This window comes from Nematolebias whitei, chromosome 18 (genome assembly GCF_014905685.2).
Source record: "Nematolebias whitei isolate Nwh7 chromosome 18, NemWhi1, whole genome shotgun sequence".
Classification (NCBI taxonomy): Eukaryota; Metazoa; Chordata; class Actinopteri; order Cyprinodontiformes; family Rivulidae; genus Nematolebias; species Nematolebias whitei.
In genome coordinates this window covers 31,077,601-31,085,441 of record NC_056515.1, presented here as the reverse complement: position 1 = coordinate 31,085,441, position 7,841 = coordinate 31,077,601, and the positions used below count along the sequence as shown (strand labels likewise).

The following is a 7,841-nucleotide window of genomic DNA, read 5'->3' as shown; positions in this document are numbered from 1 at the left end:
ATATATATATATATATATATATATAGATAGATAGATAGATAGATAGATAGATAGATAGATAGATAGATAGATAGATAGATAGATAGATAGATAGATAGATAGATAGATAGATAGATAGATAATGACAGAGTAGGAGTGTGTGTGTGTGTGTGTGTGTGCGTGTGTGTGTCTGTGTGTGTGTGTGCTTTTACAGGATGATTCCCTGCAAATATTCTGCTATTGGATTAGAAACTATACCAGGTTTCAGAATCAATTATAAATGGCCTAAGATGCCCTAGAAAAAAACAAAACAAAACAAAAAACTCAATATGCTTTTAACTTCGGCCAAAATTTGGTTTTGGAAAAAAACTGGGTCTCGTTGCCAACAGCCAGGAGGCCAGTTCAGTGTCTAATCCATGAGGACCAATTTAAAAAAAAAAAAACATAAAATTATGCAAAGGGAATTGTCCTATGAAATTGAAGAGATGGGTTTTTTTAAGCATGCTGCTCAAAATAAGGATGTTGTTTTAATCTGTGTGAGTGTGATGTGTGTAACCAATTGTTTTTAACATTAGCCCCCAAAATAACTTAATTAATGAATCAATGGATGGATCTTGAAGAAACTCAGAAAATAGACGTACATCTATAATTGATTAATTTTTGGAGTCAACCCAGTGTAAGATAATCAACACTAGCTAAAAAAACTACTAACACCAGTCAGTTTTAAAGATAATTAGCTACATTTTATGAGTTAGTAGCTGAGATTCTCAGGATTACATGAAACTGTGCAAGGAATATGTATGTTAGTATAATGTATTCCTGCAAGGAATGCTTGGACGTTAATTCAAAAGATGTGCTTGTCAGGATAAACACTGGTTAGGAATCTGGAAGGAAGTCATGAGGCGTTAAAGGTTGCAAAAAATAATCAGGGTTTTATGGTTTTCTGATGGATGTGAGCTTGTTGAGCAGAGCAGCATCTGCAACCCACGTGAAGTCTAAAAATACTCGTGCACCATTGACTGCTCCTGTGCTGTGGCCTCGGTGGGTAAACGAGAAACCGTGAGTGAACAGGAGGCTGGTGTGCGAGGTACGGCGTTAGCCGTAACCCTGTTTATAACCTCGGAGCCAAAATGGGCCGCTTGAAGCAAGGGTTCAGATATTTTGGAGTGGCGCTCTGTGGAAAGCTTGTCAATATTTGATCTGTTGCCGTTTTGAGTTGGCTAATGTTGATTAGTTGTGGCAACCATCTTGAAGTGGATCGACTCCCTCCATCAATCAGTTGTAGATGCACATCCAATGATTACGTTCTAAATACTTTATTCAAATCCAACTAGCGGTTCATGAGATATTTTGCTAACAGACAAACAGAGCTGACTCCTAAAGTCCCTGCTAAAGTTCAAATAAAGATTTTGTGCAATGTGTAGCACTTAGAGCAGGGTTATTCAACACAACTGATAAGGGGGCCACAGTTTCTGAAAGCCAGCAGCTCAGGGGCCGGACATACATAAATAAACCAAGTATTACAATTATCTGTTACCTTTTAAATGTGTTTGTTTTATTGCATTGAATCATAAATGCAAAACCCAAACCTAGAACACTCCCCCAAAACTTTTTTTAATGACGTCATTGGTGGGCCAGATTGAAGTCACATGTGGGCCAGAAATTGCCCGCGGTCCGCCAGTTGAATAGCTCTGACTTAAAGTAAACTTTGTAAATGACTCTCAGCTACAATCACGCCAAGTTTTAGCGTAATATCTGTAAAAACGGCGGTTATAGTACTTTTTGTGTGTTATAAGTTCAGTTGGTTGTGGTGGCCATCTTGATAGATGCACAACTAAAAGTTTGACTAAAATCTATCCAGTGGTTCAAGAGTAATTTTGTCAGACATATGCTTACACACAAACACTGGCAAAAACATTATCGTCCGTGTTCACCTCTTGATGGTGGGCGATGATATCTGCAAAACTGACAATAGTGTAATTTTTAAGAGATTCCTCCAGTTGGAGTTAAGTCCACCTTAGCCTCCTGATTAGCCTGTCATAGTTGAACTCCATTTCTGTGAACTGAAGCCATTCAAAGGCAGCAGGTGAGATAATTACAACCCGGTATCAAAAATATCTGAGCTCTTGCTTTGAAGCAATGTTTCAGCAATGCATTGTGGGGATGAGTTAACGGCATCTGTTTACCTCTTGGCTCTGTTGAATGTTTATGTCTTGTGTAAATGCACGAGGTCATCGCTTTGGTTTGTAAATATGTAAATGTCAGTTTGTTAAAACGTCATTCAAACAGGACACGTTTAATCTTTCTGTCATACTGACAGATGTGTAACAGATGTGCACTAAGCTGTTACACTAATCACATCAGAGGAGTCATAATTTTTTTGTCCATGACCTAGAGGATCAACCACCCTCAGCAGAGCTCATGTAAGATTTTTTTTATTCTGCCATTGAAAACAAGGGTAATGATTATTTTTATCTCATTAAACATCGGAAGGATTTCTGTGAAACTTGCAGAAAATAATCGCCAGCATTAAAACCAACTAAAATGGTTGCATCTCCATTAAGTTGACAGATATTAACCTAAAATTTGGTGTGGTAGTAGATGAGACTGATCAGCAAAACATATGCTGAGAGCTAAAAGACTGCACAAGCTCTTTGTTTAATGTATTGTCCTTAACTATTTAGAGACAACTCGCTCTGTCCGTTAGCAAAATAACTCATCAGTTACTCAACAAATTTCACTGAAACTTTCAGGAAATATTCATTGGATATACTTCAGTAAATAATTATTTTTGGAGTCAACTTAATGCAGGATGGCCGCCACACCCAACTCATATTAGAAAACACACAATTGACTTCGACACAATCTTTTGTGTGAAGATCTGATGTTAAATTTTGGTGTGGTTGTAACTGAGAGTCATCCCCAACACATACTTCAACTCATTGCACAAGATCTCTGCTTAAAGCTTCAGCATTAGCTGCTGGAGTCAAGCCCGTTTGTCTGTTAGTAAAATATCCCATGAACCACTGGATGGATTTTAATGAAATTTCCAGGAAATAATCACTGGATGGACATAAAAGATTGACATTTGGAGTCAGCTCAGTTTAAAATGGCCATCACAGCTAAATAGCCAACAATAATGGCTCATTTTGACGTGGTAGTAGTTGAGAGTCATTATCAGCACATACCAAAACGACTACAACTTTGTCATTTCTCATTATAAGATGATTTCAGCTTAAAAGTCATAAGGCCGGCGGGTGATATGCATTCCTCCATTGAAGGCTGGACCATTCTTCACTGAGCACAGATCCTGAGAGGACATCCCATCACTGCCTGCCTCCCTCCCAGCGGTACAGGTGTGGGCAGCGCGTGCCGTCCAGCCTATTGAGATAACCGAGCGGGGTCACGTGACCAGCCCCCTCCTCCCTGGCGGACTGAGAGCAGCTCCGCGCGAGCCGCGGCATCCCTGGAAGCCTCACCGAGCGGGACGTGATGTCGGCGGGCTGAGCGGGAGCAGCGTCCAGGTAAACTGCTCCTTTTCTCCCTCTCTCTCTCTTCATCTCTTTTATTCCTGTCTTCATCCTCTCAGCGTGATTCCTTGTTGGGATTAAAATCTGTAGCTCCTACAATCCGATCCGCGGACAGGACAAACAGCATCATCCGCTCAGACCCACTCCTCCTCCTCCTCCTCCTCCCTGCAGACACACATGGCTATTGATAGTTGACAGCAGACGGTAATCCCAGATCTGGCTCACAGGTCACGGCCGTTTTTACGGCAACAAGAATGTTGATTGAACTTACATTTGCCTCGAGATTTATTTTGAATTAAATGGAGACGCCCTCTTGGGATCGATGCTGCTCACAGGAGAGGAGTACTGGTGCTGCAGCCAGGCAGGCTGCTTTTTATTTCTGAATTATTCATAACTCTTGTCTTCTCAGCGCGGACTACTTTTATCCTGTTTGCTTTTCTTGTTTTAGTCACTGCAGCACAATCAAAACTAATGAACAAGGGACTGGTTTGATTTGATTCCAGTGTTGACTGATTATAATGCCACAAAATACAATCTTCTAATTGAATGGATTTATTTAATTTAATCCTTGGTTTTTCTGAGTGGATTAAATTTACCGACAATTTTGATTTTGTCTTTATTGTAAATTATTTATTTAGGATTTATTCAGGATTCAGTTGCTTGTTGCGCTCGTCAATAAAATTGAGGCAGGCCGTTGCAGCATATAATAAACCAAATTCCCATCAACATTCATCTATGTAAAAATTCCTTTTCTCAATCATAATTAAAATTGAAAGTATTTAAAATGACATTTCTGCAAGGTAAACATATTTCTACACTCATGTGGCTGAAAAAAATAAAATAAGTTCAAGATGTTAAACTGTAAATTTGAACATCTGTTATGTTATTAGCATTTGGGTATTTGGTGTGTTTCTGTTGGATTACGTAAAATGAATGTTGCAAGTTTCCAAAAAGTATTTCTTCCTGTGTTCACAATCAACATTTCTGGACTGGGTCTTAAAATTTTTGATTGGTTTGATCTATGGGGACTCTACCTTTCAGAATCCTATACATTGTCCAGTTTTAAAGATACTCACTGCAAAGTATGACATCAGACATAAAAAGGTTATCTAACTTATATGAAATTGTGATGTTTGAAAGAGTTTACTCCAGTAGTTCTTTGGATATCAATATGCAGTTCTGAAATGTGGGTCCACAAAAAAACTATGTGGAAGCTTGAGTCACATGATTGGCCTTCGGATGGCTGTTGTCTGTCTAAAGTATGATAAAATTGTGCAAGACTAGAGTTTCTGAAGGACATTTAGGTGGAAATATAACTGTCAATCTGCTGCTAAACACAAAAGAAAAGAAAAATAACAAGTTAGACAACTTTCCAGGTTAAGAAGCAAGGACCGAGCAGGTCATAAAGGCAGAGTGCAGCATTCAAACACATTTAGAGCTTTTGCAAAACCTCTGCAGTCACTTTGGCTTTCTGTAAGTAAACAAACACATGGGATAGTTGACATCCTGCCACACATTTTACTTACATATTTTCTATATAAGCACACATACGACAAATCACTGGTACGAGAAAATATTTATTTTCTAAACCTATTTATTTTTGGTCTAGTTTTCATGACTTTCAATGAGTATCTTCAAAACAAGTATTTTAGCTTTGTGTTCTCTATATTGTTTCTGTATAATCCTAGTTGTTAAAATCCTATTTATATTAAAATGGCACCCAGTTCTTGTATAATTCCAAATAGCACCGATATCTGCTGCTGTGCTGCTGATTATCCATGCTGCTGATCTCTTGCCTTTATGCTGCTGTATTCATACCCAACTCACTACAGACTTATGTTTGGGCTTTTGTTTAATATACCTATTAGTGTTTAGCATCTTAGAGCCTTGTATACTGCTTCTTTTTATACTTAATATTTTTGCTATTTTTGGGTGTAACTGGGACTTTGAGTACACAATTTCATGACACCTCATGTACCACGTGTGATACGAATGACAATAAAGAACCTTGATTCGCATTTTAAATTATTAAAGTATAGGCATGGCATGTTTATCACATTTTACTGTGTTTACTAGAAACATTTATTTTTGACATTTAAAGTTTTCTCAGACATGTTTCAAAACAGTTTTTTTTTATTGTTATTTTGAAAAAAAAAAAAAAAAAATGCCAGGTTTTATTTTATGTAGGAAGAATGGACTTGTGAATATTTGCAGCTTATATCTGAAGCGTTAACTTCAAATAGAAAATGAACTGAGCTGAATTAAGTGTTTGACTTGAAGAGACTGAGTATTATATGCTCAACTGGCTTGCCATAATTTGTCAAATAAGTAAATGCAGCACTTTCAGCCCTTGAGGTTACCCTTACCGCGCATGCGCACTCTCACCATTCATCTCGGAATTTCTCACTCTTGTCTCGTGCGAGAGACCAGCAGGCGGCTCTGAGCTCGCGCTTGCCTGCTGCCCCGGTTGTCAATGCGCTTCTGTTTAGTGAGACTCGTCTCTCGTCGCGGCTGGACTGCTCATTTAACTGTCGGAACCGAGCTTTTTTTTTTTTATTTTATTTTAAGGATTTGTTTTTTCTTGTCATTTTCGGAACTCAGAAACTTCTCGCCAGCGCCGTAAGTTAAATGTTTCTATTTCTCTTTCTAGCCGTTTTCTCTTTATTTTCTGTTCGCACGCGCTGCTCATCCTGACGGAGGTAGCAATAAATCTAAGCAGAACCGCGGAGGTTAACGGCTCGGAGATAAGATAATTTATCAGCATTGTTAGGATTTTAACGTTTTTGCTTTCACTTTTTCGTGTCTAAACGGGAACTAAAACTTCCCTAATGCTTTGTGGAGGGTTTACTATATATTGTGTATAGGGCTTTAAGTTATTATCTTAAAGAAAAACAAAAACAGACATTTGGGTTGGAGTTTTTTTTTAATTTTTTTTAGGATACAGCAGGTGTCTGATAACCACTTCCGCACTGTAGTTCTGCGAAATCCCTCTCAGCTCGGTTCTGTGCGAGTCTTCGTCTAATTACTGGTCTTTAGTTATCAGCTACCTGTTTTTGGTTCTCGTCTATTTTTCACGCCGCGCTGCTTTTAGGGAACCAAAAGTGAGTTATTGAGGAAGTGTGTTTCATCACTGTTGTTGAGTCACACCATACCTTCATTGTGTGTGTGTGTGTGTGTGTGTGTGTGTTAAATGACAGTTAAATCCCTGAACTGCTCACCCTGCTTGTTGAACCAGCTTGCTTGCATACCCACCTGTCCTGTAACTTTATTGTCAACTAGTTTCTTAACTATCACCCACTGCCAAAGACAACAGGCCATAATGCTTTTGTTTGTTTGCCTGTGCAGCCTGGCTGTTAGCAAAATATCTGCATGAACCACCAGACGGATCATAGTTTCCATCTACAACTCATGGTGTCAACCTGTGACAGCTGATTCATCTTAGCCCAAACACAGCCATGCTTTGAGCTAAAATTTAGTATGGAAGAAGCGAAGAGTCATTGTCAACACACACTTCAAGCTCTATAGCTCAGATTTCACAGCACGTCTTCCATTTCTAGTTTAAAGCTCCAGTATGAAAGAGCTAGTACGCATTCCTTCAGTGAACGCTACGCCTTTATTTCCTAAAGAAAACTGAAGCTTAAACTCCATTAAACCTCCGTTATCATCGCTGTACGACAGCATTCCTTCTGACGTTTGCAGCATGGAGCATCTGCTCGTTCCTGTTCGGATTCACTGGCTAATTTAATTGAGCCGCTGTCTGTTGGACTCCCAGCAGTTCGTACTAGTCTGTTCTGGTTTATCTGGTCTCAGTCCCCGGTGATCTCCGAGCTTGACTAATGGTCTGTTGCCTTTGGGTTATTTTTGTTTGCTCCACCCAGTTTCTCGTGTTTGAGGTGACCCAGCAAATGCATGCAGGCATACCTGCCCTAGTTAGGCAGAACTGTGGGGTGTCTTTGTTGAAATGCCCGACACTCGCCTAGCTAGAGTTGATTTATTGGGTGGAAACGCTGACTTCTGTAGTTGTTGCTTGTTCCAGCTGTATAATGCTTCTCTGTACTGCATACAGTAGACTTTGTCACTGTCAAAGAGAAGGGCATTGGGCGGTGTTTTAACGCCCTGATTTTTAAAAAATGTGACTGCTATTTTTCTTTCTATATTGTATCAATATATATATATATAGGCAAAATGCTCTGTCATTTAGAAAATGTGTGTATACCTTTTTTACTTCTTCTTGCCTGCGTTGACTCTGCTGTGAACTTTTCCTCATTACTGATGAGATAAGGGATAAAGCCTTAAAGTCAGTGAGTCTATTTTTAATTATTTCTTTGAGCA

At 39.1% G+C, this 7,841-nt stretch overlaps 1 protein-coding gene across 3 annotated transcripts in view; it reads left to right on the top strand.

Annotated features, from left to right (window-relative positions):
- Positions 1–3,358: 3,358 nt before the first annotated feature.
- LOC119424852 (spermatid perinuclear RNA binding protein) overlaps positions 3,359–7,841 on the top strand; it is a 101,934-nt gene continuing 97,451 nt past the window's right edge. For 2 of the 3 annotated variants that reach the window (XM_037692360.1, XM_037692358.1), the window contains exon 1: positions 5,910–6,128. The gene's annotated coding sequence lies outside the window, so the exon portion shown is untranslated. Of the gene's footprint in view, positions 3,504–5,909; positions 6,129–7,841 lie in introns of those variants that run through there. The other variant, XM_037692359.1, reaches the window with a different exon arrangement.